The 12,951-nt window shown below is 44.1% G+C and overlaps 1 protein-coding gene across 3 annotated transcripts in view; it reads left to right on the top strand.

Moving 5' to 3' along the window:
* LOC137347067 (cornifelin homolog A-like) overlaps positions 1–12,438 on the top strand; it is a 49,016-nt gene extending 36,578 nt beyond the window's left edge. For all 3 annotated transcript variants that reach the window (XM_068011086.1, XM_068011087.1, XM_068011088.1), the window contains exon 5: positions 12,317–12,438. The gene's annotated coding sequence lies outside the window, so the exon portion shown is untranslated. The remainder of the gene's footprint in view (positions 1–12,316) is intronic.
* The last annotated feature ends 513 nt before the right edge of the window (positions 12,439–12,951 follow it).

The raw sequence follows: 12,951 nt of genomic DNA, 5'->3' as shown, positions 1-12,951 counted from the left end.
GAAGAAGGGATCACAGTCGCCTCTCTTGCCCTTCCTCTTATTTGACCACAACAGGGTTTATTTCTTTTTAAACAGTGGTTGTACTTACCACCTCAGTGAGTGTTTTACCTTTTACCTTTAATGTGATTATGAAAGAACCAATTGGACAGGTTTTCTTGAGTTTAAAAAAGGAAGAGTAAGTTTACTATACTCAACAAGCTAAACCCGATCTAAAAATAATTTTTAAAAAATGCTACACATCCACGCATACATTCACACGAGGAACACACACACACAAATAGATTACAGAGTGTAAAGTAGGTTTTTTGGTTGCATTAAAGTCCAGAATGGATAAAAGTTAAAGATGCAGTCTGAGGTGGTCTTCCAGCTGGAGTTGTATCCTTGAAGTCTTTGGCTGGTCAAAGTGCACTTTGTGGCTAACCTACTTGGCTCAGGGTATTCATGGAGGCAGACTTGTAGGTGGCTCTTTTCCCCTGGTCTCTGGCTGTAGCAGTCTGTAGGCTTGGAGAGTCCACAGACGCAGATGGTTTTCAAACTCGATGTTTTCTGGAGAGATAAAAAGAGAGAGGAAGAGAGAAAAAGGGAAGCACACAACCTTTCCTGCTGCTGTACACTCAGTTACTGCTTGTCTTTTGTGTGTAACAAAACTCCCAGTTTTACATAGCCTGGAGAGACAGTCACATGGTTCTCTCAATCACCTTTGTTTTTAATGAGGTCCAAAGTTTAAAACCCAAAACCTCTCTCAGGTGGTATTGTCAGTGTTCACCCCAGGAGGGATGCTGCACTCATGAATGCCTTAAGGTATCTTTGAATGTCCCACTAATCCAGGCCATCCTAGACTGGGTATTGTGTGATGAAAAAGGATTAGTTAACAATCTTGTTGTGTGGGGTCCCTTGGGGAAGAGTGACCATAATATGATAGAAGAGTGAGAGAGTTGATTCCAAGACTAGGGTCCTGAATCTAAATAAAGGAAACTATGAAAGTATGAGACACGAGTTGGCTATGATAGACTGGGGAACGTTACTTAAAGGGTTGACAGTGGATAGGCAATGGCTAGCATTTAAAGAGCGCATGGATGAATTACAGCAATTGTTCATTCCTGTCTGGCGCAAAGATAAAACAGGAAGGGTGGCTCAACCGTGGCTTACAAAAGAAATTAGGGATAGTATTCGATCCAAGGAGGAGAAATATAAAATGGCCAGAACAAGCAGCAAACCTGAGGATTGGGAGCAGTTTAGAATTCAGCAAAGGAGGACAAAGAGATTGATTAAGAAGGAGAAAATAGAGCATGAGAGTAAGCTTGCAGAGAACATAAAAACTGACTGTAAAAGCTTCGATAGATATGTGAAGAGAAAAAGATTAGTGAAGACAAATGTGGGTCCCTTACAGTCAGAAACAGGTGAATTTATAATGGGGAACAAAGAAATGGCAGACCAATTAAATACATATTTTGGTTCTGTCTTCACAAAGGATGACACAAATTACCTCCCAGAAATGTTGGGGAACGTAGGGTCTAGTGAGAAGGAGGAACTGTATGAAATCAGTATTAGTAGGGAAATGGTGTTAGGGAAATTGATGGGATTGAAGGCCGATAAATCCCCAGGGCCTGATAATCTACATCCCAAAGTACTTAAGAAAGTGGCCCTAGAATTAGTGGATGCATTGGTGGTCATCTTTCAAGGTTCTATAGACTCTGGAACAGTTCCAACGGATTGGAGGGTAGCTAATGTAACCCCACTATTTAAAAAAGGAGGTAGAGAGAAATAGATCGGTTTGCCTGACATCAGTAGTGGGGAAAAAGCCAGTGTCCATTATCAAAGATGTAATAGCAGAGCACTTGGAAAACAATGACAGGATCGGACAAAGTCAACATGGATTTACAAAAGGGAGATCATGCTTGACAAGTCTACTGGAATTTTTTGAGGATGTAACTAGTAGAATAGATAAGGGAGAACCAATGGATGTAGTGCGTTTGGACTTTCAGAAGGCTTTTGATAAGGTCCCACATAAGAGATTAATGTGCAAAATTAAAGCACATGGAATTGGGGATAAGGTACTGGCATGAATAGAGAACTGGTTGGCAGACAGGAAACAAAGAGTAGGAATAAACGGGTCTTTTTCCGAGTGGCAGACAGTGACTAGTGGGGTACCACAGGAATCAGTGCTCGGACCCCGTTATTCACAAGATATATTAATGATATAGATGAGGGAATTAAATGTAATATATCCAAGTTTGCAGACGACACAAAGCTGGGTGGGAGTGTGATCTGTGACGAGGATGCAGAGAAGCTCCAGTGTGATTTGGACAGGTTGAGTGAGTGGGCAAATACATGGCAGATGCAGTATAATGTGGATAAATGTGAGGTTATCCACTTTGATGGCAAAAGGCAGATTATTATCAGAACGCCGATAGATTGGGAAAGGGGAAGGTGCAGCGAGATCTGGGTGCCCTTGTGTACACGTTGCTGAAAGTAAGCATGCAGGTGTAGCAGGCAGTTAAGAAGGCAAATGGTATGTTGGCCTTTATAGCGAGAGGATTTGAGTACTGGAGCAAGGATGTCTTGCTGCAATTATACAAGGCCTTGGTGAGACCACATCTGGAGTATTGTGTGCAGTTTTGGTCTCCTTATCTGAGGAACATTATTCTTGCTATGGAGGGAGTGCAGCGAAGGTTCACCAGACTGATTCCTGGGATGGCAGGACTGACGTATGAAGAGAGATTGGGTCAATTAGGCTTCTATTCGCTGGAGTTTAGAAGAATGAGAGGGGATCTCATAGAAACCTACAAAATTCTAACAGGACTGGACAGACTAGATACAGGAAGGATGTTCCCGATGGCGGGGGATTCCAGGACCAGGAGTCACAGTCTAAGGATAAGGGATAAGCCATTTAGGACTGAGATGAGGAGGGATTTCTTCACCCAGAGAGTGGTGAACTGGTGGAATTCTCTACCACAGAAAGCAGTTGAGGCCAAATCATTAAATATATTCAATAAAGAGTTAGATTTAGTTCTTAGGGCTAATGGGATCAAGGGATACAGGGAGAAAGTGGGAACAGGGTACTGAGTTTGGATGATCAACCATGATCGTATTGAATGGCGGAGCAGGCTCGCAGGGCCGAATGGCCTACTCCTGCTCCTATTACTCTATGTTTCTAATAAGGGTGATCTGGATAATCTACTCAGCCAAAGCATTGTCCTGGCTAGGCTTCTTGTTAGACTCGTGTCTCCAATTCAATTTCCTGGTATTTCAGATGCAAATTACGGTGGCCATTTTGGTTGTAACAAGGGGACAGGCAATATTCGATTTAGTTCTGAGTAATGAGCCAAATTTAATTAGTAGCCTAACTGTGCGTGAACATTTATCAAATAGTGATCATAACATGATCGAATTCAAGGTAGCGTTTGAAAGTAAAAAGCACGAATCAGCTACTAGAAATTTAGACTTGGGTAAGGCTGACTTTACCGGGATGAGACGGAGACGGTCCACGGTAAACTGAGTAGATCTGTTAATGGGTCAAACGACTGAAGAACAGTGGAGAATATTTAAAGAAACATTTAACGAAATACAGAGCGAGTATATACCCCTGAGAGGAAAAAGCTCCACTTCACAGAAAAAACAGCCATGGACAACTAAAGAGATTAGGGATAGCATAAAACAAAAAGAAAGGGCTTACAAAAATGCAAAACGCAGCACAGATCCGGCCAAATGGGATCGATACAAAGACCAGCAAAGGGTCACAAAGCAGCTTATAAGAGCTACTAAAAGAGATTATGAAAGGAAACTTGCAAGGGACATCAAAATCAAAAAGAAGAAATTTTACAGCTACATAAAGGGAAAGCAGGTGGTCAAGAGCAATGTAGGCCCACTAAAAGCTGAAACTGGAGATATTGTCATTGATAATGGGGAAATGGCAGACATGTTGAACAATTACTTTGCCTCAGTATTTACAGTTGAAAAGGAGGATAACTTGCTGGAAGTCCCGAAAAAATTAATAGCCGAAAGGGGACAGGGGTAAAACATCAGTAACAAGGAAATTAATGGAACTAAAGAGTGAGAAATCCCCAGGACCTGATGGTTTCCATCCGAGGGTGTTAAAGGAAGTAGGCGAGCACATTGTAGATGCCCTAACTATAGTCTTTCAGGGTTCCCTAGATTCAGGAGTGGTCCCTCTGGATTGGAAAGTTGCACATGTCACTCCACTTTTTAAGAAGGGTGAAAGGGGGAACCAAAGAAATTACAGACCAGTTAGCCTGACATCTGTGGTGGGCAAGTTGCTGGAGTCTATAATCAAGGATAGGGTGACTGAACACCTAGAAAAATTTCAGTTAATCAGGGACATCCAGCATGGATTCATGACGGGAAGGTCATGCCTGACAAATCTCATTGAATTTTTTGACGAGGTGACTAAGGTCGTGGACAGGGGAGTGTCTATGGATGTTATTTATATGGACTTCCAGAAGGCATTTGATAAAGTCCCACATAAGAGACTGTTAACTAAGGTAGAAGCCCATGGAGTTGAGGGCAAAGCATTGACATGGTTAGAAAGTTGGTTGAGTGGTAGGCGACAGAGAGTGGGGATAATGGGTAAGTACTCCGATTGGCAGGATGTGACTAGTGTTGGGGCCTCAATTATTCACATTATTCATGAACGACTTGGATGATGGCATAGTAAGTCATATATCCAAATTTGCTGATGATACAAAGTTAGGCGGCATTGTAGACAGTCTAGATGATAGCATAAAATTGCAAGGAGATATTGGCAGACTAGGTGAGTGGGCAAAACTGTGGGAGATGGATTTCAATGCGGCCAAGTGTGAGGTTATCCATTTTGGACCAAAAAAGGATAGAGCAGGGTACTTTCTAAATGGGAAAAGGTTAAGTACAGTGGATGTCCAAAGTGACTTGGGGGTTCAGGTGCACAGATCTTTAAAATGTCACGAGCAAGTGCAGAAAATAATCAAAAAGGCTAATGGAATGCTAGTCTTTATATCTAGAGGATTGGAGTATAAAGACACAGAGGTTATCCTGCAGCTGTACAAAACTCTGGTTAGACCCCACTTGGAGTACTGTGAGCAGTTCTGGGCACCACACCTTAGGAAGGATATATTGGCCTTGAAGGGAGTGCAACGTAGGTTTACAAGAATGATACCTGGACTACAGGGGTTCAGTTACGAGGAGAGATTACACAAATTAGGCCTGTTTTTGCTAGAATTTAGAAGGTTAAGGGGTGATCTGATCGAAGTCTTCAAGATATTAACAGGAAAAGACAGGCTAGCTAAAGATAAACTATTTCCACTGGTTGGAGATTCTAAAACTAGGGGGCATAGTCTAAAAATTAGGGCCAGACCATTCAGGAGAGATGTTAGGAAGCACTTCTTCACGCAAAGGGTGGTAGAGGTTTGGAACTCGCACCCATAAACAGCAGATGAAGCTAGAACAGTTGTTAATTTTAAATCTGAGATAGATTTTTGTTAAGCAAAGATATTAAGGGATATGGTCCAAAGGCAGGTATATGGAGTTAGACCGCGGATCAGCCATGATCTCATTGAACAGCGGGACAGGCTCGAGGGGCTGAATGGCCTACTCCTGTTCCTATCTTTCTATGTTCCGATGTCAGTTTTTTTTTTAAGTTAACTGTAGGATTTTTTCCATTAAAAAGTTTAATGTAAGTTTCCAACCGATGAATGAATTAATGTTTCTCATTTGGCATATCGTGTTTTCTTGACAAAAGATATGTTAATGTTAGATGAAGGAGGGTGGGAGGAGGCTTGTGTGGAACACAAAATCTTATAGTATGTTTGTACAATGCAGACTGTCCACAGATTCACTGTTTGCACAGGCTGCATAAACTAAACTTGTATAACCTTGAGTTTAGAAGATTGAGGGAGGGATTCAGGTAAATAATTGAGGTAAGGGATTCAGTAAAGTAGATACAGATAAACTATATCTTCTAATGGAGAAATCCAGAACAAGGAGACACAATCTTAAAATTAGAGCTCGACCATTCAGGAGTGAGATAAAGAGCTGAATTTTATCAGCACTCCACGGGGGCTCATTTAAATGGAGGGGGTAGAATGGCCGCCCCTGATGACGTCGAGAGACCGGCCACCGGGTCCCCGGCAAAAGCATCCGGCGCCACCGCGCAGGCACTGGCGCCATTTTTTAATGGCTTCGAGCCCTTCAGAATATATTTAAATATTTAAAGGTGCCGGCGTGATGAAAAAAATTAATAAACATTTAATTTAACATTGAATCCTCTCTCCCACCCTCCTCACTGAGTCCTCAACACATAATTTGACCTATCCCCCAAAAAATACACTTTTTGAAATTCCAAACGTCCCCCCTCACAAACTTCAGTATCTTTGACCCTCAACCCCTTCCCACCATATCCACAAACAATCGGAATACTTTTTCCCTCTCCCCTCCCCCTGCCCTGATAATTTTATTTCTCCCCTCTCCCCACCAGTGTCTCGCCTGGGAACTCCATACGGAGTTCCGAAGGCATGCGATTTGCAGCCGGTTGGCCGTAAAATCGGTGTTGGACGGCCGCTGTCCGCAAGTAAGTTCATCTGCATTTTAATTATCCTCATTTTAATATTTTAATGAATGTCCCGCCGCCAAGCGGGACCTTCTTGGTGTGGTCGGTTGTGGCGAGCCGCTCCCATTAACATTTTATAGGCCTCCCCGTCACGACCCACGGCGTCAAGGGGCTGGTAAAATTCAGCCCCAGGAATCACTTTTTCACAGAAAGGGCAGGAGAAACTCTTCCCTCCCCCCCCCCCAAAATGTTGTGAATGCTGGCCAACAATAAGAGCCTTCAAGACTGGCGTCGGTATGGCGGGATATGGAACCCAGCTAGGTAAATGAGGTTGAGGTACAGATCAACCATAATCTGATTGAATGGCAAAACAGGCTTGAGGGGCTCCTCCTTTTGCTATGATTCCAGAGACTCTGGCATTGTGGTCCCTCTGAAGCTAAATGCAAAGCCCAAAGCCTGACTGTTAAGGCCTCAATGAAGAGGTGCAATTAAAGCAAGGTGGAGCTCAGTGTCAGTTCCAGTATTGAACAGACTTTAGATTGGATCAAACAGCAGGATAGCACAAATACACTCCCTGCTTGGCTGGTCTTTCAATGGGCTGTCTGGATATTTCTAAACTGTCAACCAGACCTACAATAATAAAAGCAAAACACTGCAGATACTGGGAATCTGAAATAGAAACAGAAAGTGCTGGAAATACTCAGCAGGTCTGGCAGCATCTGTGGAGAGAAAAGCAGAGTTAACGTTTCTGTGACCTTTCATCAGAACTGAGACCTACAAATCTGTTTTATATCAAAATAAAAGTTTTATTTCCCATTTATTAGATTATTAAATTTTACAATTTACATCAGCACTCAGAACTGATGTCCTTTCCCCACACCGGCCTTGATCCAATTCCACCCAATGTCCAGTTTTGAACTTGGTGACAGTTTGAAACCCTACGAAGTTGTAGGAAGAGAGACTTGCATTTCTATAGCGCCTTTCACATTCTCAGGACATCCAAAGTAGCTTAGAGCCAATGAAGTACTTTTGAACTGTAGTTACTTTTATTTATTTAGAGATACAGCACGGCCCATGGAGTCTGTGCCGACCAACAACCACCCATTTATACTAATCCTACATTAGCCCCATATTCCCTACCCACCATTCTCCTACCTGCACTAGGGGCAATTTACAATGGCCAATTTACCTATCAACATGTAGGAAACACAACAGCCAATTTATGCACAGCAAAATCTCACAAACAGCAATGTGATAATGACCAGATAATCTGACTTGTGAGTTTGTTGTCTCCGTACTACGCATGAAGGCAGTGGATAAAATACACACTCAACACGAACAATGAAGCCGACCCCTAAATGTCTCTAAAAGCAGATTAAATAACAAAATGAGGTCTGGCTCAGTTGGTTACAGCAACTGAAGAGCTGACCCAGGGGAGCATTCTCTGCCAATGTTAAGACAACTGATCTCAATTCGAATGGCACCAGTAGAGATAGCAATGGTACCTCTGCTGCCATATTAAGGAGGGAGGACATCAGGGAAGTTTCCTGCTCCTGGTCATTGTCCAGCAACTCCATACCGGAAGTGTGTGGAGGTTGGATGGGGTTTCAACTATATAAAAGGAATGGTGCAATGGGGTTAATGACCCTTAACTGCTACTAAAAGGTCCTATAAACTTAAGGATATAGTCCTGACATGCTAGGGTCTAGGCAGTGTCTGATTCACAGAGACACAAACAAATCGATCTGTGGAGGGGGTGGGGGACAACAGCACGAGAATTGTTCAGTTTGATCTGGTTCTGGAGGCTCGGGGATCAATGTCTGTGTGAAGCTCTATGCAAAGCCTAATCTTGAATTTTAAGGTAAAAGAGCAGCAGATCTCAGTGATACTACTCAGCACTTCACACTGGATCAAACCACAGGGTAGAACCTCACTCAACAACAATAACGTGCATTTATATAGCACCTTGACTGTAGTAAAATGTCCCAAGACTCATCGCAGTAAGGTTAGAAAACAGGAATTGAGACCAAGATGACATGGTGATATCAGGATAGGTGACCAAAAGCTTGGTCCTAGAAGAAGCTTTTAAGGAGCATCTTAAAGGAGGAGAGAGGGGTAGAGAGTCAGACAGGTGTAGGCAGGGATTTCCAGAGATTAGGGCCAAGGGAGCTGAAAGCAGGACTGCCAATAGTGGATTGCTTAAAATCAGGGATGCACAAGGTGCCTGAATTGAATGAGTGCAGATATCTCTGAGGGTTGTGAGGCTGGAGGAGATTACAAAGGTAGTGAGGAGTGAGGTCATGGAGAGATTTGAAAACAATAATAAGAATTTTAATTTCGAGGTATTGCTTAACTGGGACACAATGTAGGTCAGTGAGCACAGGGGTGATAGGGGAATGGGATTTGGTGCGAGTTAGGACATGGGCAGCAGAGTTTTGGATGATGTCAGGAAAAACCCTATATGCCAAATGAAAAATATTTAATTTCATCGGTTGGAAACTTACCCTACAGTAACTTTTTTAAAAACTAGCAGCCAAGATGGCCACTGCAATTTGCATTTGAAATACCAGGAGATTGAACTGGAGACAAAAAGTCTAACAGGAAGCCCAGCCAGAACAATGTTTTGGCTAACTGAGTAGATTAGCCAGATCACCCTCATTAGCGGGACATTCCAAACCAACTTGAGGCGTTCATAAATGGAGATGTCCCTCCAGGGATTAAACAGTGCCAACCCCACCTGACAGAAGTTTTGGGTTTTATACTTTGGACCTCATTAAAAACAACAAAATGATTATTGACAATGCAGCCAGCAGCTGACGTCATCAGACTGCGCCAAACTGCGCACAGGCGTAGATTGGCTCCTACTCTGCGCATGTGCTGCGTTCCACATTGCCAGGACTGGTTAGCTCATGTGCAGATGACGTCATCGCGTAATGCAGGCGGAGACCTCCTCCTCCGCCCACTCGCTGCCCCCTGCCCCCCCCCCCCCCGCTCCCACTCGCTCACTCCTTCCCGCCGCTCGCTCACCCCCCCGCCCGCTCCCCCCCACCTGCCCACCCACCCACTTGCTCACCTCCACTCCCGCTCACTCACTCCCGCTCCCGCTCCCACTCACTCACTCCCTCCCACCCTGGCCCGCTCGCTCTCTCCCTCCAGCCATTGTGTGCTGCCATGTGTTTAGGTTGCCTTCATGTGATTATTTGAGCAGCGCCATCTTTAGTCCTGGCAGCTGCCTGATGTCTCAGGCTGCATTTGCGCATGTGCCATTGCAACACCACCTAGTGGTTGCGTTGTCAGCAAACACAGCCTAAAAACAAAGGGGAGTGAAAGAACCATATGACTGTCTGTTTATCTCTGAAGAAACTGGAAGTTTTGTTACACAGACAAGCAGACAGGCAGTAACTGAGTGTACAGCAGTCCTGCTGCTCCCTTGTTTCCCTCTCTCTTCCAGAAAACATCAAATGAAAACCGTCTGCAGCTGAGGGATCCTTCAAGCCTGCAGACCACTACAGCCAGCAACCAGGGGAAGAGAGTCAACTACAGATTCTGCCTTCAGGAAAACCCTGAGCAAAGCAAGCCAGCCAATATACACTTTGACCAACCAAGAACTTCAAGAACACAGCTTCAACCAAGGACTACTGGATCATCCACTTCACAGACTGTATTTAAGTTCTATTTATTCTGGACTTTAGTCCAACCACCAAATCTATTTTTCCTCCAGTAATCTACTTGTGTGTGTTTGTGAGATTCTCATGTGAATGTGTGACTGAATGTGTAGCATGTTTTTAGTAGTTTTAAATCTGGTTAGAGTGGCAAGTATTATAAACTTACCTCTTGTTTAAACTCAAGAAAACCTGCCCGATTGGTTCTGTCGCAATCACAGTAAAGGAAAAAGGTAAAATCTCACTGAGGTGGTAAGCAAAACCACTGTTTAAAAGGAATAAACCCTGCTGCAGTCAAATAAGAGGAAGGGGCAAGAGGGGAGCCTGAGACCCTTACTCACCTGGCTGTAACAATGAGCACAAGTTTCTGGAGTGTGAAATATGGGAGGCTGACCTAGAGAATAGTCAACTCTAGAGGTAGCAAAGGTATTGGTGTGGGTTTCAGCAGTAAATGAGCTGAGGCAAGGGTGGAGTTTTGTGACGTGCAGAAGGTTTTAGTTTAGACAGGCATCATGATCGGCGCAGGCTTGGAGGGCTGAATGGTCTGTTCCTGTGCTGTACTGTTCTTTGTTCTTTGAGTTGGGCAATACTACAGAGTGGAAGTAGGCAGTCTTGGTGATGGAGCTTATCTTGGGCTCAAGCACAACACCAAGGTAGTGAATAGTCTGGCTTGGCCTTGGACAGTTGCCAGGGAGAGGGATGGAAATGGTGGAGTTTGTAGCAGGGACCAAAGGACAATAGTCTTTCCAATATTTAGTTGGAGGAAATTTCTGCTCATCCAATACTGGATGTTAGAAAAGAGTGTGACAAATCAGAGACTGTGGAGGGGTCGAGAGAGGTGGTGATGAGGTAGAGCTGGGTGTCACCAGTGTACAAGTGGGACCTGACATTGTGTTTTCAGATGATGTTGCTGAGGGTCAGCATGAGATGAGAAATGGATCCTTGGGGGACTCCAGAAGTAACAGTGTGGAAGTGGAATTAGTGGAATGAGGACCCATTGTAGGAAATTCTTTGGCTACAATTCAGCAGATAAAAATGGAACCAGATGAGAGCAGTCCACCCAGCTGAATGACAGTGGAGAGATGTTGGAGGAGGATGATGTGGTCAACTGTGTCAAAGGCTACAGACAGGTTGAGAAAGACGAGGAGGGAAAGTTTACCTTTGTCACAGTCACACAGGATGTCAATTTGTGACTTTGATAAGAGTTGTTTCGGCAGGGGTGGCAACCTGATAGGAGGGTTTCAAACACAGAATTCCGGGGAAGATGAGCACGGATTTGGGAGGTGACAATACATTCAAGGACTTTGGAGAGGAAAGGGAGGTTGGAGATGGAACAGTAGTTTGCAAGGACAGATGTCAAGGGTGGGGTTTTTGAGGAAAGGGGTGATGGCAGCAGATTTGAAAGGGGGGGGACATTACCAGTGGAGACTGATCTGTCTACAATATTAACTAACATGGGAGGCAGGCAGGGAAGTTGTGTGGTCAGTAGTTTAGTGGGAATAGGATCGAGGGAGCAGGAGATGGGTCTCATGGACAAAGTGAGCTCAGAGAGAGCATGATGGGAGGTGGGGTAGAATCTAGTGAAAGATTTGGATTCAGGGCTAGGGCAGCAAGAAGCACTAAAGGATATTAGTGAACCAGTTGGGGTTTTACAACAAATTCATGGTCATTTTAACTAATACCAGTTTCTTAATTCCAGATTTTTTTTTAGTGAACTGAATTCAAATTCTCAAACTCATATAGCTGCACCGATACAATGGGCTGAATGGCCTCCTTCTGTGCTGTACATTTCTTTGATTCTATGCACTCCATGGTGTAATTTGAGCTCGCGTTCTCTGGGTTATTGTTCCAGTAATGGAGGAACAGCCAGTGCTTGTGTTCCTGATTATTATCCAGGGCCCCATCCTGAAATGTGCTTCTGGGCATCGGCAAAGTACAGGAGTGAGCTTAGCTGTGAGGCCTTCCTGTTTGAATAGCCAACCAAAACTCAATCTTTAGACTTAAACTTGGGAAAAGGCAGCTTGGGCAGGGTACAAGAGAGTGGTCGACACCCGTGGGAGGGTATTGAGAGAAAACAATTCTAGATTTTGACACTGATTTTTGTTTGTTACAGATGCTGCATAGAAGGGCCAAGGTCCCCTTATCAACATCGACGTGTGCTCGATACAGATTCATATGTGTAGTGAACAAGCTCATTGTGTATCCCAATAAAGATTGATGTACATTTGATACAAAGTGATGTGTGTTGATCATAGCTCTGACTGTTCCCGGCTTGAAATGTTCCTCCAAATGCCCCGGCTCCGACCGTCCCCGGCTCCGACCGTCCCCATCTCCGACCGTCCCCAGCTCCGACCCTGTCCCCAGAACCAGATCCAGCAATGCATCCTTTCTCTTGAGCTGAAGACGTACTGATCGATAAAATTCTCCTGAATACACATCAGAAACTCTTGCCCCTCTCTGCCCTTTATATCATTACTATCCCAGTCTATGTTATTATAATTAAAATCTCCCATTCTCACTATTCTATAGTTTTTGCCACCTCTTTGTAATTTCCTTGCAAAATTCCTTTCCCACTTGTTGGAGGCCTACAGAATACACCCATTGGTATAATGGCGCCTCGAATGTTTATCATAGAGTTATATTGCGCAGAAACAGCTCCTTCGGCCCATCGTGTCTGTGCCGGCCATCAAGCACCTAACTATTCTAATCCCATTTTCCAGCACTTGGCCCCGTAGCCTTGTATGTTAT

The sequence above is a fragment of the Heterodontus francisci genome, chromosome 31 (genome assembly GCF_036365525.1).
Source record: "Heterodontus francisci isolate sHetFra1 chromosome 31, sHetFra1.hap1, whole genome shotgun sequence".
NCBI classification, from domain to species: Eukaryota; Metazoa; Chordata; class Chondrichthyes; order Heterodontiformes; family Heterodontidae; genus Heterodontus; species Heterodontus francisci.
Note: the sequence above shows the minus strand (reverse complement) of the source record. Positions and strands in the feature narration are given on the sequence as shown.